The following is a 22,249-nucleotide window of genomic DNA, read 5'->3' as shown; positions in this document are numbered from 1 at the left end:
GAGACCATCACATTTCATTGAATTAAAATGTTTCAATCATATGCTGAAGTGAGTTTTTTGTCTGAAATGTAAACTAGAATTAGAAATAATTTGAGCTGCCTTGTCTCCTGCAGCTCAAATAATTGTGGCAGAAATTTCAAAGAACTCTCTCCAAGGCTCTGTCTTATGATTCATATGTGGCCCTGCTGGACTGTGGTAAAAAAATGATAAATACCTCCAATTTACACAAAATTAAATATTAAAATATCTGCAAACATTAAGCAAACAAGAAGAAGGGTGTGATCTATGCATGCAGTGAGGCAGGTATGAAGTAGCCTAAGGACCACTCGGGACGACAGGCTAGTTAACAACAGGTTTATTAAGAGCAAGGCAAACACAGAATAACTTGTCCGGCTTTTATAGCCGGCAGCTGGTAGCGAGGACCAATCAGATGTGTTTAATTTGGCGCCGTGTCAAACAGGGACCAATCCGCACCGTCTTCTGTTGACAGCTCCGGCTTCCGCATGGTTGGTGTTATGACAGCCGCGAGCTGTCAGTGGTTGCGCCTGCGCTGTGCGGTGGACGCTTTGACAGCTCAGGCTTCCTCATGGTCCGGAGTTTGACAGCCGCGAGCTGTCAGTGGTGGCGCCTGCGCTGTGCGGGGAACTTTGACAGCTGTCAAAGTTCCCGCGTGTTTTCCTGTCAGACGGCTTCTTTAGTTTATACCTTGTCGATGAATTATTGTTGAACTGTTTACATATATATCACACCCCTTACCCCTCCCCTGGCACGTTTCTTCCCTCTTGGACGTTTGAACCTGCCCACTGATAGTCTTTTAGGTAGGTGGGTGGTCTTCGATTCCTGTTTGAGCGGCGAAGGGGTGGAGGCTGGTCTGGTTCTGGTTGTTCGTTTTGCTGTTCCTCTTCCTGGTTTGGAATAGGCAGCATTTCCGGTGGGGGCTGTATCTCAGCATTGTCTGGTTGCTCAGAATTGTGTGGTGGTTGTCTGGGTCTGAGCTGGTCAATATGGCGGCGTATGTTGCCATGTGCTTGCGTGGCTATAAGGTATGAGATGGGCCCCGTTTGTTTTATTACTGTCCCTTGGACCCACTTGTTTTTATCTGTGTATGTCCGTGCCCATATCAATTGACCAGGGTTGAGTGTGCGGGTGGGGTGGGGGTGCTCTTTTTCTTCTGGATATGTGTCAGGGTGCAATCTGTCGAGTCTTGTTATTAGCCGCCTCCCCCATCTTAATTCAGCCGGTGATTTGCCCGTTGTCGTGCATGGATTTGTGTGTTGTGACAAGAGGAACTGGCTGAGACGCCTCTGCCAGTTCCCTTTAACGATTTTTTTTAAAGCTTCTTTTGTGGACCGTACCATAATCTCAGCCATCCCGTTCGACGATGGGTGGAACGGCGCCGACGTGACCAGCCTAATACAATTCTTCATAGCGAACATCTGAAATTCACGAGAGGTGAATTGAGGTCCGTTGTCTGAAACTATGGTGTCTGGAAGGCCGTGTGTAGCGAATATTTTTCGTAAGGCTTGAATAGTGGCTTCGGACGTTGTTTTTCTAAGGGGAGTGACTTCCAGCCATTTAGAATGGCTGTCCACTACAATTAAGAAACTTTGGCCCTGGATAGGTCCTGCAAAATCTATATGTATACGTGACCAAGGGTTCCTTGTAGTTTCCCATTTGTGGATTGGCGCTTGGGGTGGCTCGTTCCTGGTCGCTTGACAGGTATAACACCCACCCACATACTTTTCTATTTGTTTATCTATGCCTGGCCACCACACATAACTTCTAGCCATCGCCTTCATCTTTACAATGCCTGGGTGTCCTTCATGTAAAATGTGTAATGTTTGGTCTATGTTTTTCTCTGGTATGATGACCCTATTTCCCCACAGTAGGCATCCTCTATGTGTTGAGATCTCGTTTTTTCTGTTAAAATATGGTTGGAATTGGGTTTGTGGGTTTTGAGCTGGCCACCCTGTTGTGGCCCATTTGAGGACTCTGGAGAGTACTTTATCTTTAGCTGAATTACTGGCTATAATGTTTGCAGTCAAGGGGCATTCTGGAAGTTGGGAGATTGCTAAAATCTGACTGGCAGGGGCTGGGTCTGAGTCTATGTTTTTCATGGGTAGTCTGCTGAGGCAGTCAGCGTGTCCTAATTCTTTACCTGGTTTATGTATTAGTTGATAGGAATAGGCTGCTAAGAATGTTGACCATCGTAATATTCTCGGAGAGAGAATTTGTGGAGTAGTTTTATTCCAAGTGAATATGCCTAGCAGGGGCTTGTGATCCGTAAATATAGTAAATGGTCTTCCATACAAATAGTCGTGAAATTTTTTGACCCCTGCTACTATCGCTAGGGCTTCCCTGTCTATTTGTGCGTAGTTTCTTTCAGCTTTGGTCAGAGTGCGTGAATAGAAGGCTATGGGTCTTTGTGTACCGTCCTTGAATAGGTGACTTAACACAGCCCCGATTCCATAGGGAGAGGCATCACAAGCGATGCCAATAGGGGTGTCTTCTCTGAAAAGGGTGATAGTTGAGCTGTGACAGATAATCTTTTTTAACGATTGGAAACTATTTTCATGTTCCTTGGTCCAGGACCAAGCTGTGCCCTTGTCCAGGAGCCTATGCAGAGGCTCCGCAATAGTGGCTTTATGGGGGATGAAGGCATGGTAAAAGTTTAATAATCCTAAAAAGGATTGAAGCTCTTGTTTATTCCTAGGGCTGGGTGCGGTTTGAATAGCCTTTAGTTTATCTGTGGTGGGGTGGATGCCCTGGCTGTCAATTTTGTACCCTAGGAATTCTGTAGATGTGACTCCAATAGAGCACTTTTCACGCTTAAGTTTGAGGCCGGCTTTTCTGAGCCGGCTCAGCACAGCTGACAGCCTGTCAGCTAAGCTAGCTTCGTTTTCCCCGGCGATGAGAACATCGTCGAAATAGGGGCAGACCCCGGGTATTCCCTTCAGGGTCTTCTCCATGATACCCTGAAAGATACCCGGGGCTGCCGATATGCCGAATTGGAGCCTCTTTACTTTAAAGGCACCGCAGTGGGTGACAATAGTCTGAGCTTCCGCGGTGTCGTCAGTGACAGGCAGTTGCAAATACGCCTGCGTGAGATCAAGTTTGGCGAAAATGGCGCCAGAGCGGATGGAAGCAAATACGTCCCTTACCGCTGGCACCGGGTAAGCATGGGGGCTGAGGGCTAGGTTGAGTGTCGCCTTATAGTCTGCGCACACTCTCACGTCACCATTAGGTTTAATTGGGGTGACAATAGGGGTCTCCCATGTTCCCCCCTCTGTTGGCTCCAGCACCCCTAGTCCTATGAGGCGATCAAGTTCGTTTTCAATTTTTTCTTTAAGGGCAAAGGGTACCCTCCTAGCTCTTATTTTAATTGGTTGGATTGCTGGATTTAGCTGCAAGGAAATGGGGGGACCGGTATACTTTCCTAAAGTGCCATCGAAGACGTCGGCATACTTGTCGCAAACGGCTTCCAGGCTGGGTGCTTGAATGGTATTTACCCCCGTTAAGGCGATTCCTAGTGGGCCGAACCAGTTTAGCCCTATCAAGTTGGTACGGTTCCCTGGCGTAACTAAAACCTCTAAGGGACCCTGGAACCCCTTGTACTGCACTACGACCTTAGCTCTCCCTTCCAGAGGAATGGGGGTTTTCTGGAAATCAGCTAGGTGTACCTGGGTTTGTCTTAGGGGAATTTGTTCTTGGCCTTGCTGACAGATCTCCTGGTATGTTGTTAGCGAAATTAAGGAGACTGCTGACCCTGAGTCCACTTCCATGTGGCAGGGCACCCCCTGAATTTTGACCCAGATCTTAACCTTGGAGCTTATGCTGTTTACCCTGTCAATTGTCTCTACCAGGGGCCCTGGTGGGGTTTCTCTGCTGGCCTGGGCAGCCGGCCTACCTGGGGAGTTTGCCTCCACATCATTGATGTTGTCCCGGCCCTTGCTGCGGCACACCGGCTTGATGTGGCCAGTCTTCCCGCAATTGTGGCATTTTGCATTTCTAAAGCGGCAGCTTCCTCGGGCATGATTGCCCCCGCAGCTGGCACAGGCGGCTCGTTGCTCGTGACGCGGTGGTGGCGGAGGGGGGTTCCTGGACCTACGGCGGTCCGACTTGTCGCCTCTCCTCGGCTGCCGGCGCTCCATTCTGCGCTGCAGGGCTTCTCCATCAGTGAAATCCACCGACTCTCCGCTGTCGCTGAAGGTTGCGCTTTCTTGATAGACGGTCGCGGGGCTCTCTGGGGTCGTGTTTGCCGGCTTCTTCTTGTGGCTGTGCTCGTAAGCCATGATCTCTCTGGTCAGCTCTGCCAGGCTCATGTCAGGTTTGGATGTTAGTTTCTTCTGTAGCCTCTCGTCCCTCAGACCGATCACCACCTGGTCTCTGATGCGGTCTTCCAGGTCGGGGAAACAGCAGTTCCGTGCGGCGTGTCTGACCCCGGCGATGAACTCGTTAGCGGGCTCGTCCGGCCGTTGTTTCTGTTGGGCGAATTGCACCCGCCAGTACAGTTCTGAACGAGCCGGCATGTAGTACTTGTTCAGCTGGTCCACCAGGTCCGCGTAAGAGACTTCTGTGATGGGCAACGGGCTGAACAAGCCGACGGCTGCATCGTACACTGGAGGTCCGCTGATGTACAGCAGAGCGGCAGCCTTTGCTCTGTCGTCAGTGATTTTACTGACGAGGAGGAATCCCTCGACCTGGCCAAGGTGTGATTGCCATCTCTCGGGATGGCGGGTATCGAATTCCCTCACACGGCCGAAGTTTGCCATGTCGTCCGGTCCTGGGTTGCTCCGATGGAAGTTAAAACTTCCGTGACAGCTCTTGCCGGGAACTCTCTTCCTCGGCCGTGACTTCAGCTCCGGAGCGATCCCACCTTCGTCGCCAGTGAAGTAGCCTAAGGACCACTCGGGACGACAGGCTAGTTAACAACAGGTTTATTAAGAGCAAGGCAAACACAGAATAACTTGTCCGGCTTTTATAGCCGGCAGCTGGTAGCGAGGACCAATCAGATGTGTTTAATTTGGCGCCGTGTCAAACAGGGACCAATCCGCACCGTCTTCTGTTGACAGCTCCGGCTTCCGCATGGTTGGTGTTTTGACAGCCGCGAGCTGTCAGTGGTTGCGCCTGCGCTGTGCGGTGGACGCTTTGACAGCTCAGGCTTCCTCATGGTCCGGAGTTTGACAGCCGCGAGCTGTCAGTGGTGGCGCCTGCGCTGTGCGGGGAACTTTGACAGCTGTCAAAGTTCCCGCGTGTTTTCCTGTCAGACGGCTTCTTTAGTTTATACCTTGTCGATGAATTATTGTTGAACTGTTTACATATATATCACAGGTATGTGTTTAATAAGTCCGTGCACCAGTGACATGAATAAGCTAAAAGAGAATGTGCCTGAAAGATCTTAGTAACAGATTATATTTTTAAGTAGCTCAGAGATGACCTGGGACAATTCTCTGAGAGGCCCTGCAGAGGAGCAGAGAGCATGATTATATATATTCTTTAGTTTGGCTGGCAGACTATGATAATTATCTGGAAGCAACTTCCCATTAATATGTAATATAATCATTATGTCTGAAGCATTAAGTGGAAAAAGTCCTTCACATCCTAATAATTATATTAGATGTTCACAAATTATTTAAAGTACATAATACTAACATTTATACATTTAAAATATGTCTTAAATGGACCAGAGATCAATAGATAATTGCTGACCTGAAATATTCTGGGCCCTAATCTGCCTATCAGTCATGCCCTTTATTCTGACAGATTATTGGTTTTGAAATAAAGGACATCTCCCTCAGGATGAGGTTGGCTCCCAGAGATTTCATGGACACAGCCCTATAGTTTTCTTGGCACTAATACAGAAGTGATTTACAACTACTTTCTTCTATGATTTTTTTTTCAACTTCTAACCTATTACCCCAATATTCCCTGTTGGTCTTTTGTCTACATGCTAACCAGGGCCACTTCTGATTAGTTCCTCAGCCCAGACAAGGTCAGCTCATGCCAGTCAGATGTGAAGTAGGGCTACTGGCATTCTTACAAGATATTTATATTCTCTTTTTTTCCTATCCTGTTTATGAAAAATATGAAACAAAATGGCAATTTTTAGTTTGTTAAATAAGACAAATAAAATTGTCAGCCATTTTCAAGACCCAAGTCTAAGAGGAACATGTTACATCTGATCCTCCTGTAACCTTCAAGAAAAAAAACAACACTATACAGATAGATACAAATGAAGGGAAGCTCAGATATTTAACACTTAAGCATCCAAACCCTTTTGCCTACAAGAAAGGAGCCATACATTTTCTCTCATGTTCAAACTATTCAATCATGTTGTTGTCTGGTTAAGGTGCTGATCAGGAGGTTGGGAGTTCTAGTCTAGCTTTAGGCATGAAAGCCAGTTAGGTGGCATTAGGCCAATCACTGTCTCTCAGCCCAACCCAGCTCACAGGGTTGTTATTGTGGGAAAAATAGGAGGAGCAAAAAGTATTGTGTATGTTTGCTATCTTGTGTTAGTTATAAAATAATAGAGGCAGGATAAAAATTGAATGAATTAATAAATAAATAAATATTTGGTAAGTTCACCCAGTACAAATTAGAGCTAGATACACTTGAATGTGATTTGAAATAAGTCCTTTGGGCCTCACATGAGTGCATTTCTGCTTGTTATTAAAACAGCCTCTCTTCTATCAGGGATTTGTGCAAGGCTGAGAAAAGGATGTCACTTTAGAAGTCTGAAAAAAGATGGAGTGCTTTATTGACTGGCAGAGAGATACTATAATTAGATGAGGTCCAAAGAATGTTGTCCAAATCATTTTCAAATCATACTCAGACTTAGCACAACTCAATTTCTAATTTATTTCTAGATCCTAAGTAGAGACAAACATTTATAAAGGCAAAAATGCTTGCCTGGGTTGGCCTAATTCATCACATATAAATCAGGAGTGAGAAAGAGAGGTCACGGACAAATTCCAAAGACCTTTGTTAATCACTATAGAAGATCCGCTGGCCACCTCCCATGGCATTCTTGTTCTATTTGCTTACATTTTCCTAAGCATGCAGAAATCAGAGGGGATGGCAGGCATGAAACGCTCTACTGCTGAATAGTTGGAAGTCATCAACAGATCACAATCTAGTAAGAGCCACAACTATGACTTTAAGGAACACCATGTGCTTGCTCAAAAACATGTAACATTTCTCAGGATGGACATGGATGCCAATTTCTTCAGCAGTTAAGTCCTTTCAGCATTCATGAGCTATCAAAATCACTTTCACAAAGACATGCTCCTATCTTTGCTAAAAGATAGGAGCATGCTATCTTTGCTGGCTGAGGAATTCTGGGAGTTGAAGTCCACAAGTCATAAAAGGGCCAAGTTTGAAGACCCCTGATATAAAGTAAGCTTCTGAAATTTCAAAGTGTTGAATAATGTGTTTGTGGTTTTTACATGGACCAGCAGGTTGTAGCCTGCTGTTGTGAAAGGAGAGTGAAGTGCTATTTTATTTGCAGGTCTACTAATGTAAAATACAGGTGGAAAGCTGGTGGATTAAAAAAAAAAGATCTGCTTCATAAATTAAAATTCTATTTGCAAGGATGTTTTGCTGTTTTTTTATTTATTTATTTATTTATTTATTTATTTATTTATTTATTTATTTTAATTTTAATTCCATTTATATCCCGCCCTTCTCCAAAGACTCAGGGCGGCTGACAAGCTTAGCAGTAGCCTTCATTCTACGTATATGCCTGCTTATTAGAGCTTTCACACCCCCTCCCAAGCGGCATTATTACAAAGTCAGATTAATTGCCCCCAACAATCTGGGTCCTCATTTTACCTACCTCGGAAGGATGGAAGGCTGAGTCAACCTTGAGCCTGGTGGGACGCGAACCTGCACTAATTGCAGGCAGCTGGTGTTACTTAAGGAGGCATTAGCCCACTGCTCCACCAAGGCTCTATGAGTAAGAATTCATAATTACTGTATATCCTGCCCCATGGTCTTAAATATAACAGTCCACTTAAGGCTCCATAGCACTTCAGATTAAAAAAAAAACAGATGCTTCACAGGGAGATATGCACACAACACTCATGTGCACCTCTTCCAACCAAATGTATCTCTCCTTAGGGCTGTGCAACACAAGCAATCACGGAAGCCTGGGAAAATATCAACTGGTTTATTTAAGGCAGGAAATCTGTGAGTAGCCCTACACTCTCTGAAGCATCTGTTAGCCTTCAGATACAAAGTGCTATGTAGTTTCATTACTTCATCTCATTCTATTACATGTGTAGTAGATTCAGTCCACGTTGCTTGCAATCAAATGAATCACTATGTTTAACTGAATTCCTTGGAAACCAAGCCCAAAGTCCCAATCCCAAAATTCTACGATTCTCTCATAGTTGTGTATCAGTTTACAGAGTACTGATACAAAGAACTTTAAAAATAAACAAATAAACAAACCAAATGCTATAAGTTTTCTTAAGATCTGACAGGTTTCTTCTCTGGGCATGTCAAATCATTCATCTTTTCCTATATTTTGAGTTTTTCTTTTTATTATTATTATATTATTATTGATTTTTTACAATAGCAATCCCTAGTGCTTAGCAAACAGTGTGTTGTCATATATTTAAAAACAGAGTACTGATACAAAGAACTTTAAAAATACACAAATAAACAAACCAAACACTATAAGTTTTCTTAAGAAATGACAGGTTTCTTCCCTGGGCATGTCAAATCATTCATCTTTTCCTATATTTTGAGTTTTTCTTTCTTTTATTATTATATTTTTTACTGATTTTTTACAATAGCAATCCCTAGTGCTTAGCAAACAGTGTGTTGTCTGGGTTCATATATTTAAAAACAATAAGAATTAATTTCTATAATTAATATGTTAGTCAATGATATATTTCCTTGATCTTCTCTTCTGCCAGTAGTATTCTCCTTTTGTCTGCATTAAACAAATATAATTCTTAATATTTCCGATACATACAAGGTTGAGTATAAACATTTTTCTAGTATTTGTACAACTAACAACATCAACGTATAATATCTTTTTAACCAGCTTATATTTCAATTGTACTTATAAAAGTCATCTTATTAAGTCATTATGTGTCTTGTTTTCAAGATTCTTATTTAAGCTTAATTTCCCCACTGTATTCAAACCACTCTTATCAGTCATAGTTTTTTCACAATTAATTACCTTTAAATATCCAAACTTTTCATTCACATACACCATCCTAATATTTTTACATTTCATGTATTGTGAAAAGTATTATACTATTTATATATCTTATCCCTCTTACTATAGGTCGCCTTTATATCTACGGTAAACTTTATCTATTCTTTTAACCGTATTCAAACAAGTGTTTAATCATGGAACAATCCACAAGAAGGCTAGAGTCAGTTTCGACTTACCAGATGGAGTACTATATGATTAAACACTTGTTCGTCAGATCAAAAAAGGTGATCACATGAGCCCCGAAAACTGCAACCATCATAAATATGAGCCAGTTCCATGAAGTGGAACAATCAGTGATCATGGCAACCATGTAAGCATCCTTCTAGCCAGCGAATCAGAATAAAGTCTGATCCCGTTCGTGCAGAAAGTCTGACTGTTAATGTGTTGGTCTAAACTTGAATATGCCTAACATCCCCATTTATATACAGGTAGTGCTTGTCTTACAACCATTAATTTAGTAATGATTCAAAGTTACAACAGTACTGAAAAAGTCACTTATGACCATTTTTCACACTTTTGGCCATAGCAGCATCCCTATGGTCATGGGATCAAAATTCAGATGTTTAGCAAGTGGCTAAACATATTTATGACTGTTGCAGTCATGTGATCACCTTTTGTGATTTTCTGACAAAGCCAATGGGGAAGCCAGATGCACTTAACAACTGTGATACTAACTTAACAACTGTAGCGATCCACTTAACAACGGTGGCAAGAAAAATCATGAAATGAGGCAAAACAACTCTCTTGCTTAAAAAAAGTTTGGGCTCAGTCATGGATGCAACTTGAGGACAGAAATGTGATGGAATTACAAGGCTCCATGTGGCAGAACCAATGGGCAACCTTCTGCTTCATAACGGGCTGCATCTGGCCAGGGCTTTCCCTGTTACTTCCTTGATCCTGGTTTAGTTGTAACCAGGATTAATACTTTGCAGATGAACAATTCTTTCAGTGACAAAAACATGAAAAATGGCAAACTCGGTTTCATTGCCTCCATGGCTTTTGTCCAGAGGAGTTCAATTGTACAGCTAGCTGGAAACAACTTCTGAATTCAAGTCCTCAGTCAGTTTCCCAAACATGCCTTGTTTTTATTAGCTGCTAACAGAAGGAACTGCAGACACAAAGCGGTGCCAAATTCCTCAGACAAACCCAATCGACACAGATTATGCTGTCTGTTCCTCCTTTAATATAAAGAGAAGAGAGTAAATCAGCTGTTCTGTTCCAGCCTATGACCGTCCCATTTTGCTTCAAGGACAACCCCTTCTTTCTTTTTAAATCAATAGCCTGGAAAAAAACCCAACCCAAATTTATTTACAATTCCAAATAATAAAGTCCTAAAGTCCTTAAACAAAAAAGCAGCAGAATATTTTCCTTAACAAAAATAAATGATTCAAACATCAAACAAGAGTCAAACAGGAAGATTAGCAAGAACAGACCAGGATTTTCTTTGGATTTCTATGAATGGTTGCTTTCAGCAACCAGCACCACCCACACCTTTCCCTTTTATTAACAGCCCCAAGGCGTGGCTTCTAGTGCCTTCTCCTCCTTTCGCTGAATTGCTTCATAGACTTCTGGTCTGGTCTGCTCAACTGCCTTCTGCTTCTAGCATCTCTAAACAGATTCAGGTGTGGCTCCTCTGAGTCTGAACCCTTCTCCTCACACAGCTGAGCCTCATAACGAACATGACTGGAGGGGCCTGGCTCTTCCTCTGACTGAGAGTTCTGTAATGCATCAGAGCCTCCCTCTGATACTGAAGGCTCTCCAAACCCTTCCTCCTCCTCCTCCTCCTCCTCCTCCTCCTCCTCCTCCTTCTCCTCCTTCTCCTCCTCCTCCTCCTCAGATCCCTCAGACTCAGCTGCTGGGAGCACAGGCTGACATGGAATCACAACATCAGCTTACTTTTCTTAGGCTTAAAAAGCTTCTACAGATGGAGAAAGAATGTGTCCAGCCAGGCACCTCTGGACAAAAACAGGAGCCGCTGAGAACACTATTGCCAATAGACAGCAGGCTGTCAATGCTGCTAATGTTGGATGTTCCTGCTTTGACAAAATGCAGCCATTTTCTCTATTCCTTTACAATGCTTTTCTTGCTTTAGAAATCAGGTGCAGCAAGGGGGGAGGGTTGGAATGTAAACTTAGCTAACAATAACATATCGCTGTGGTGGGAACCCAAGGACAAGCTGAGAACAGTTTGGCGGGCTGTGGAGTTCAGGAGAAAGCCTGTGCTTTAAGCTAATTGGGGAATGTGATTTATGACAGTTTATTGGAGGTGAGAATTGCACTTTGTTACTTTGTATGGGGGGGAAGGGAATTTAGTTTTTGGGTTCAACTATGTAGTGCTGATACTTTGTTTCCTGAATAAAAGATTCTTTAAGGAAAATAATGCCTCAAAGTTCTTTTGAAGGGTTAGGGTTAGGCTATTGCCAATAGACAGCAGGCTTTCTCTGCTGAACCCCAGGAACCTTTGTTTAACACCAGCTTACTCATCACTGACTAAAAGAATTGCTTAAATCATTTGAAATACTAAAAAGAAATATGTTTCACTATCTTGTATAAAAGGGCAACCTGGCACCCAATCAACTGGCCTCAGATTTTTTTTTAAAAAAAAATTATTTACTATATGTCTGAAGAATACCTCCTGGAAGGATATCTAAGATTCCAGATTATCCTAATGGTCATGTGTTGCAAATTTATTGCAATTTGTTGTAGGTCCTGACCAAATAGAGCTTCTACTCAATTAATCTAGATTGCAGTTATGTCAGCCCAAATAATAAAATAAAAATAAAATCCAAATAATCCCACTGCTCGTGACTTGCCACTAGCCATGGAAATTCCCTATACTATTTAGAATAACAGCTGGGGGTTGTTCAGAAGGAGATGAGGAAAGAATAAGCAGTTATCTGAACAACTACATTCCCTAGGCACCATAAAGGTTTGAGGTGATAGATGAGAGGAGTGGTAAGTGGAAGGTGGTTGGTGCAAATATACTATCCAATAATCTTTCCATACTAGTAATTGATCCAGTACTCTTAGATAAGTTCAGCCAGTGACATATCCGCAACGAAGACAAGCTCTGTATGACTGCATAATAGACTATAAAATGCTAGAAAGAATCTGTTTGTGTATGAATGTCCCAGCTACTCCAATGGTAACTGTTCCATCAGTTAGGTAGAATAGTCCCAAGTATTTTTAAATATGAAAATAACTTCTAAACTCCAAGAGACTTGTTTCACAGAAAGAATAGTAGCAGTTTCTGCCAATCAAAACCTTTTGAGAATATTGGAAAACCACTGTGGGTGAGTTTCAGTTCAGTTTGCACTAAACTACCTCCCTCCACCCCCTGGTGTCCAGATCAGAGCAAACATACAATTTAATCAATTCAGCTAGAAAAAAACTATAGCTTGATGTTTATTTATTAAACATCAAAGCATTTAATTGGCAAAGTTAAGCAGGCCAAAGCAGGGAGCAGCAAAAGCCACAAGAAAGGGATAAAAAGAGATATGAACAATAATTTTAAACTTAGTGAGGCCCTAAGCTATATAAATTTTGGAGGCCCTTTGATAAAACATTGTGCTAAAGGTGTCTAAAAAGTGCCTAACAAAATAGGACCTTGGGTCACCATGAAAAACTGAAAATATATAAAGCCATTTTAAACTAACATTAAAAACTTGCTACGTAAGATTTTAAAAAGTATAGTACACATAAAAGCTACTATACAAAATACTCAGACTTTCTTCCTCCCCCCTCCCCCTGAAATTTTGTTATTTATTTATTTGTTTGTTTGTTTGTTTGTTTGTTTGATTGATTGATTTTATAAACCGCCCTTCTCCCAAGGGACTCGGGGCGGTGTACAGAGTAAGGTAGGTATACAGATTGAACAATAGTGAAAAACAATAGTAAAAACAACTGAGACCCCAATTAGAGCTATCAGGCCAGGCCGGACTGCTGGAACAGGTAAGTGTTTAAATCGCGCCGGAAGGTGCGGAGGTCGGGGGCCATCCGGATTTCGGTTGGCAAGCAGTTCCAGAGGGCTGGCGCACCCACTGAGAATGCCCTCCCCCTGGGGGCCACCAGGCAACATTCCTTGAGCGGTGGCACCCTGAGGAGGCCCTCTCTGTAGGAGCGCACAGGACGGAGGGGTGTTGACATTGGCAGAAGGTGCTCCCGTAGGTAGTCTGGACCCATGCCATGTAGGGCTTTGTATGTCATTGTTAGCACCTTGAATTTCACTCGGAAGGCAACCGGAAGCCAGTGCAGCTCACGGAGGAGAGGTGTGATATGGGAGTATCGGGAGGCCCCCAAAAGTGTCTGTGCCGCTGCACTTTGCACCAGTTGAAGCTTCCGAGTGGATCTCAAGGGCAGCCCCATGTAGAGAGCGTTACAGTAATCTAGGCGAGAGGTCACAAGGGCATGGGTGACTGTACGTAAGGCATCCAGGTCCAGATAAGGTCGTAGTTGGAGCACCAGTCGAACCCGGGAGAAGGCCCCCTTGGTCACAGCTCCTATGTGATCTTCCAGGGTTAGCTGCGAGTCTAGGAGGACACCCAGGTTGCGGGCCCTATCAACAGGGGGTAGTAACTCATCCCCGATGTTAAGGGGTGGAATGATCTGGGTATCCTGGCTTGCCGGTACGTACAGCCATTCAGTCTTGTCCGGGTTGAGTTGAAGCCTGTTCCTCCCCATCCATTCCCGGACCACTTTCAGGCAGCGGGACATCACGTCGAGGGCATCACTGATGCTGTTTGGAGTTGAGATGAAAAGCTGGGTGTCATCAGCATACTGATGGTACCCTACTCCAAAGCTACGAATGATCTCACCCAGCAGTTTCATGTAGATGTTGAACAGGAGAGGCGAGAGGACTGACCCCTGAGGGACTCCGCAAACGAGAGGCCTCGGGGTCGACCTCTGTCCCCCTGCCAGCACCGACTGCGAGCGACCCTGGAGAAAGGAGGAGAACCAACGCAGAACCGTGCCTCCCACTCCCAGTCCCCTGAGGTGCCGCAGCAAGATACCATGGTCGATGGTATCGAAAGCCGCCGAAAGGTCTAATAAGACTAGGACAGAGGAATGGCCCCTGTCCCGGGCTCTCCAGAGATCATTCATCAGAGCGACCAATGCCGTCTCCGTGCTGTAGCCCGGCCTGAAGCCCGATTGGCACGGGTCTAGATAAACCGCTTCATCCAGGACCTGAGGAAGTTGATGCGCCACCACGCTCTCAACAACCTTCGCAAGGAAGCGAAGATTGGAGACTGGACGAAAGTTATTCAATGAGGTTGGGTCCAAGGTGGGCTTCTTGAGGAGAGGTCTCACCACCGCCTCCTTCAAGGCGGTGGGGAAGTGACCCTCACTCAGAGAAGCAGAGATGACCGCCAGAAACCAGCCTCGTGTCCCCTCTCGAGCCGCATAAGCCAGCCAGGAAGGGCACGGGTCCAGTAAGCATGTGGAGGAGCTCAACCTCCTCATAATCCTGTCCACTTCCTTCGGAGTCACAGGATCAAATTCCTCCCAGATGACGTCGACAAGACTGTCCATGTCCTGTTCTTCCAACTCTGCCCAGTTCGAGTCCAGGCCGGTTCAAATCCGAGTGATTTTATCCAACAGATATTGACCTCGGCTCGACCCTGCAAGGGTTCCTCCCTCACCTCTTGGTTCAGTAGGGAGTGAGCCACTCTGAACAAGGCAGCCGGGCGATTATCTGCGGACGCGATGAGGGTGGAAAAGTAGTTGGATTTTGCCACCCTTATTGCTGCGAGATAAGACCTGGTGAGGATTCTTAGTCGCAATCGGTCGGATTCGGATCGACTGGATCTCCAACGGCTCTCTAGGCCCCGTCTCCGACGCTTCATCTCCCGGAGCTCCGCGGTGAACCATGGGGCTTGCTGGGATCTGCGCCGGGTCAGAGGCCGCAGGGGTACAACTCGGTCCAGAGCCTCCGTGGCTGCCTTTTCCCAGGCTTCCACTAAGGCATCCGCTGAGCTGTGAGCAGGGTCCATTAGGCGCCTAGGGCGGTACCATCTGGTTGGCACCATGCAGATTGTAAGGCCCTGAATCCCACCCCAAATTCCACACTCATTACCTATTTGTGTTTATCAAAAGACACAGAAATTTCCAGGGCCACTGAAAATAATCCCATAGCTAATTAGCATGACAGCCCCAAAGGGGGAGCCTTTAATAAGTCCAGTCTTAACCCCTTTAGGTATGTAATAGCAGCAGAACCAAGGTGGAAATAAGACATTAAGTAATTGTTCCTCTCTATTCCATACTAAGAAAGGAATAATTTGCTAGATGGGGATGATATATTTCCCAGAAAATGGAAGAAACTGCCCCCCAAAAATTTCTGAAATTGATTTCAAAAAGAAGAATCCTCCTTTTTACCTGGAGAAGAACAGGCTCATTTACCAACGTACTATAATAAGACATAAAGTTATTGACTCCTAACAAAAGGATTTGGGGGAGAAGGAAGGAGAAAAGGACAGCTGCACAGAAAATCAGACTCTCATCACATTTTGCTTAATGCTACTTGATTAAGTACCCGTTCAAAGCACTACTGCTGCAGCCCTGTGCTTAGGTAGGTTGAAATTCCATTTTTGTATAGAATAACAATTTTTAGTAAGAAATGTCCTCAAAAAAGAGAGGGTTTTTTTTTAAAACAAAATGCGTTGAGAGCTACTGTGCAGCTGTCTTTTATTTATTTGGTTTTTTTTGGTTATTGTTTTCTTCAATTATTATTTAGTAGTTATTGATCTTTATTGTGATTTACTTCCAGCTAAGTAAGCCTCAGTGAATTCTCTTATCTTGTTTCTCAGTAAACATGAATAGCCAGCAACAGCTTAGAATTCAAACGGTTTTGAACAATCCTGTATATGTTTTTGTGTGTGTGTGTGTGTGTGTGTGTGTGTGTGAGTGTGTGTGTATACACACACACACACACATACATACACACACACACACAAACATATACAGGATTGTTCAAAACCGTTTGAATTCTAAGCTGTTGCTGGCTGTGTGTGTGTGTGTGTGTGTGTGTGTGTAAATTTTTTGGTTTGCTAACAAAGAATTAAAGGGAGACTGATATGATCATTTCAAACTTATTTGTTCTCATCAGTCAGCCATACCCTTCTGAGATTTGTCCCGTGTTTGGGGCCTAGCAAGGTATTATAAATACTTAACAAACACTTAACAGATATCTCCCTTGCTTCTCAGCTAACAAAGCGAGAAAGAGCCAGTGGCCTAAAGGTTAGAACAATTGCCTAAGGTGCAATCGGCCCAGGTTCGAATCTCAGAAGGGTATGGCTGACTGATGAGAACAAATAAGTTTGAAATGATCATATCAGTCTCCCTTTAATTTTTTGTTAGCAATCCAAAAAATTTACACAAATATGGGCTGTCACTGCTGTGACTACTGCCTGTGGATGGCCTTGGGTTAGGCTGAAACAGGAAATAAGATTTGTCCTGTGTTTGGGGCCTAGCAAGGTAATCTAAATAGTTAACAAGCATTTAATATATATAATATATATATATATATATATGAGAGAGAGAGAGAGAGAGAGAGAGAGAGAGAGAGAGAGAGAGAGAGAGAGAGAGAGAGAGAGAGAGAGAGAGAGAGAGAGAGAGAGAGTTCTACAGGTGGCCCTTGACTCCAAGACCATAATGGAGCCTGCCCATTACAGTTGTAACAATGGTCATAAAGTAGGTGCTCCATGTGGCTGACCCAATTTAATAATCTTTTTTGAGGTAGTCGTTAAGTAAACCAATTGTTCATTATGGGCTGGTTTGCCCCAAAACCAAAAGTAAATGCTGGTTTTCAGCAAAAAATGTCATAAAACCAATCATGTGACCCCAGGACAGTGGAAGTGGCTGTAAATGTGGACTGGTGGCTGAGCATCTGAAATGTAGTCACATCGCTCTGGAGGGTGGCAGCTATCAAACTTTGAACCGAGTTGTAAGTTATGATGAACAGGTCCATCATAACTTTGAATGGTAGCTAAGTGACTGATCCTAAATCGAGGACTACCTTTATTAAGTTCACTTTGGCCTATTCTTTAAGAAATGGATTTAAGGCTGCAGACTAAGCTTCATTAAGCATTACCTTCTTACAGGAAAAGAGTGAGAATCAGTCTTTAAAAACAGACATCAGGATAGTTTCTTTAACAGCAGTGAGAAGACATCAGGATAGTTTCTTTAACGGCAGTGAGACTTCTCCACTGTGTCTTGCAAAAACAAACAAACCACAGTTTCGCATAGGGGTGTTCTGTGTTTGCTGAAGGTCACTGGGCTGTTTACCACAAAACATTTGAAAATACAATTTGAATAAAAACATGCACAGTAAAATGCAAAATAAAAGCACCATACAAACTAGGCAGTAGCAAGGCAAGCATACAAAAACCAAAACAATATGAACTAAAATTCAATTAAAATAATATACATGAACAAAATCTTAGGACTGCATCGCAAAGCTCTCCACAGAGCAAGCTACTGGCATCCTTTGAAAGGATAGCCCTTATTGTGAACTAGTTTATGTTCCAACAGAAGTAGAAATAACCCCTGGGATCGCTGCTCTTCTGTATGGGTAACTATAACAAATTCTCCACACCTTTTGTCCTTTTCAAGGGTATTGAAATTGAAAAGAAAAGCACCTTGGCCAGGTGGCTATTTTCAGTGCTACTTTAATTTTGGAAATTTTCAACCCCTCAGTGAAGCATATGTGGAACAAAAGTGCAATAAGATTTAATGAAGTTATAACGCCCTGGCATCTTCTTGGACATGAAAAGCAAAAGGCCAATTTGGCAGCTTAGTCAGCAGGAGAAACAGACAGAAAAGAAAAACCAGTAACACCCTCAGCTAGATGGAAAGAATTATGCTGAGACAGTCTATATACCTGACTTACCCTATACAAAACAACCTTTGCTTGTTCACTGTAATTAATGAATTACATAACACAACATAATTCTAAACCAGAGTCTTTTTACACTGCGGATCGAAACATTTTGGGAAGGTGAAATGCTAACAAGCTGAGGATGTTTTAATTAGGACAAGAAGATAAAATGGAAAACCAAGTTCCTAAGCATTTAATAGGTTGGGAAGAAAAGAAATCATAGTTAAATATGACTTCCTTCACTTCTATACATGAAGATATAATTATAGCAATTCTATCTTTCCCATAAATCAAAGCCTTGTCCTTTGCATATGAACATCCTGGTCTTGAGTTATAACTGGAAAATTCAGTCTCTTAGGGAATGACTTAATTCAGACCTCATGGATGAATGTATATATTAGAACTTAACTGATTTCTGGGCTGATCCAACAGATTTGCCCTTCTCTGAATTTTATAAAAATGGTTTTTCACATATCAAAGCATATATTTCAGTATGAATTTTAAGCTTCAAATGGGGGATAAAACATTTTCCTAAATATAATTATATATTCCAGTTAAATACAATTTTAAATTCTGATGAAATCCAGTTATAGATTTTGAAAAGTGTGGAAATGACAAAGTTAGAAAAAGGTTTGCTGTTCTTAATTTTGTCTGCTATCTCTGGGCTGAAAACATCCCCCATATGGGGATGTGCAGGATGTGCCCCACAGTCAGAGAGAGTGCATGGGGGCATGGCATGGGTTGGGAAGGAGTACACAGGGGGTACGCAAGAAGTAGCACATGGTGGTGAGGTCATGCAGGGATGTGGCGTGGGTTGGGAAAGGTATGTGGGGATATGTGAGTGAACAGTTTGGTGCAAATGGTTTGCAGGTGAGGACACTTACCTAAACAACCTGTGATCTTCTGTACTGGCTTCTCCCTTGTCCGTGTTCTCCATTGTCAAGCAAAGCTGGCAGGGAGTGTGGGCAATCATGATCAAATTTATACTTCCTGTCGGCTTCCCAAGTGACAATCAGCTGACCATGGCTGACTATAGTGGTGCAGCAGCACTGAAGAAGCCAAAATTTGCCAAAATTTCAATCCCATGGGCTCATGAGTCTGGATTTTGGATGCATTCTATACGTTAGCCCATCTAAGATCTATCAATTCACAAATGTCGACCTATGATACACCATTTCACCCGACTGAAGGTTACAAACAGACAGTAGAATTTTAGTAGTATACACATGGTGGTTAAGGCCTTCAACTAGAAACTGGGAGACTGAGTGAGTTCTAGTCCCACAACAAGCCCTTAAGCCAGTCACTCTTTCAGTCCTAGGAAGAAAGCAATGGAAACCATTTCTGAAAAGGCTTGCCAAGAAAACTGCAGACACTAGCACAGGCAGTTGCCAGGAACCAACAATGACTTAAAGGCAATAAAAATATCAAAGATAAAAAGGACAAGTTTGAAGTCCAACAGCAAGTAAAATACTGTCTTTAGGGGCCAGTGAGGAAATGTTTTACTAGACTGGAAGCAAATATTTTGCTCTTTGGTAAATTTGACGACACTACTTAGACTGAATACTGGGCCAAATGCCTGTAGACTTAAATTCAACACCACACATGAACCCAGGCCTGAATGGATATCCTCAGAGCATCCCTTACCTTTGGGAGAACCACTGGCTGAATTCTGAAAGTTACCCATGAAACATAGGCATCACAAGAAATGCAATGCTTGCACCATTTCTTATAAAGAGTTCTACCACATTTGACTCATGATGGCTGATGACAGTGTCTCCATGCTTGGCAACCTTTTCCTAGTATGATTGGATGGTAGGAGGAGGCAAAACCTCAGCACGGTATTACACAATTTTCTATATAAACAGGAAAAACAAACCTAACATAACAGCAGCTGCCCATTTTTTTTTAAAAGTGCGATAGCTTGAGAATGCATATGTTCCCTTTTTTATTTTTCAAGTAAATTAATCTCAGAGATGATATTGCCCCAAGAATAGAATAGAATAGAATAGAATAGAATAGAATAGAATAGAATAGAATAGAATAGAATAGAATAGAATAGAATAGAATAGAATAGAATAGAATAGAATAGAATAGAACAGAACTTGAAGGGACCTTGGAGGTCTTCTAGTCCAGGCCCCTGCTTAAGCAGGAGAACCTATACAATCTCAGACAAGTGACTGTCTGACCTCTTCTTAAAAGCCTCCAGTGTTGGAGCGCCCATGATTTCTGAAGGCAGGCTGTTCCACTGGTTAATAGTCCTCACTGTCAGGAAGTTTCTCCTTAATTCCAGGTTGCTTCTCTCTTTGATCAATTTCCAACCATTGTTTCTTGTCTTGCCCTCTGGTGCTTTGGTGAATAATATGACCTCCTCTTCTTTGTGGCAGCCCCTCAAATACTGGAATACTGCTATCATGTCTCTCCTATTTCTTATTTTCTTTAGACTAGCCAAATCCAAGCTCTGCAGTCATTCTTCATACGTATATTTTAGTCTCCAGGCCTTGGATCATTTAGTTGCTCTTCTCTGATTTTTTTCCAAAGTCTCAACATCTTTTTTGTGATATGGTGACCAAAATTGGCTGTAGATTCCAGATGTGGTCTTACTAGGGTTTTATAAAGCGGTACTAATACTTTGTGTGATCTTGATTCTATGTCTCTGTTTATACAACCTAGGATTGTATTAGCTTTTTTGGATGCTGCTGCACACTGCTGGCTCATGGTCAAGTGATCATCCACTAGGACTCCAAGGTCTCTCTCACAGTTATTGTTTTTAAGCCATGTCTCACCTAATCTATACTTGTACCTTTGATTTTTCCTGCCTAAATGTAAAACTTTGCTTTTCTCCACATTGAAACTCATTTTGTTGGATAGGGCCCATTGTTCAGGTTTGTCAAGATCTTTTTGGATTCTGACTTTGTCTTCTGGGGTATTGGCTATTCCTTCCAGTTTAGTGTCATCTGCAATTTTGATGAGTTCCCCTTCAATTCCCTCATCTAAGTCATTGATAAAGAAATTGAAGAGTAATGGGCCTAAGACCAAACCTTGTGGTACTCACTGCTTACTTCTCTTCATGTGGATGTAGTGCCATTGAGGACTACTCGTTGAGTATAGTTTGCCAGCCAGCTACAGATCCATCTGGTGGTGATGTTGTCTATTCCACCTTTTCTAGCTTACCAAGGAGTAGGTTGTGGTCTACTTTATCAAATGCTGAAGTCTACGTATACTACGTTCACAGCATTTTGCTGATCTACTAGTTTAGTCAATTTATCAAAGAATGAAATAAGATTGGTTTGGCATGATCTGTTTTTAACAAAACCATACTGGCTACTAGTTATAACTTTGTTTGCTTCTAGTTGTTTGCAGATCTGTTTTTTTATTATCTTTTCTAGGATCTTCCCAGGTATTGATGTTAAACTGATCGTTCTGTAGTTTCCTGGGTCTGTTTTTTCCCCCTTTCTTGAAGATGGGAACCACATCAGTCCTCTTCCAATCCTCAGGTACTTCTATGGTGCTTCAGGATTTATGAAAGATATGGCGCAATGGTTCTGAGATAACATCTGCCAGCTCCTTCAGAACTCTGGGATGTAATCTGTCAGACCCGGTGATTTATATTCATCAAAGTCAGATAGGTGTTCTCTTACCATTTTCTTGCTTATTTTAATTTTTGTTTCTAGTTTGTCTTTTGCAGTGATTTTTTGGTATGTTGGGCTATAGTTTCTTTTTGTGTGAAGACTGATGCCAAGAATGAGTTAAGCAGCTCTGCTTTCTCCCTGTTGCCTGTTATTTCCTTGCCATCATCTCTCTTTAGTGGACCTACAGTTTTCTTGACTTTTTTCTTGTTGTTAATATGTTGGAAGAAACTTTTTAAATTATCCTTGATTTCTGTTGCAAGTCTGTTCGTTCTGAGCCTTTGCTTTCCTGACTTGCATGTTCTGGCTGTCTGCTGATAATCAGCCTTAGTTATGCGCCCCTCTTTCCAGTTTTTGTATTTGTCCTTTTTGTCTTTCAGTTTGTCAGAGAGATCTTTGTGCAGCCAGGCTGGTTTCTTCTTGAATTTCTTGTTTTTCTTTTTCAGTGGTATTGTGCTGGTTTGGGCTTTTTTCATCACACTTTTCAGAGTTTCCCACACTTCTTGGGTTGTTTTTCCCTTTA

The sequence above is a fragment of the Vipera ursinii genome, assembly GCF_947247035.1.
Source record: "Vipera ursinii genome assembly, chromosome: 3".
NCBI classification, from domain to species: Eukaryota; Metazoa; Chordata; class Lepidosauria; order Squamata; family Viperidae; genus Vipera; species Vipera ursinii.
The sequence above is the reverse complement of the archived record's forward strand: the minus strand, read 5'-3'. Positions refer to the sequence as shown.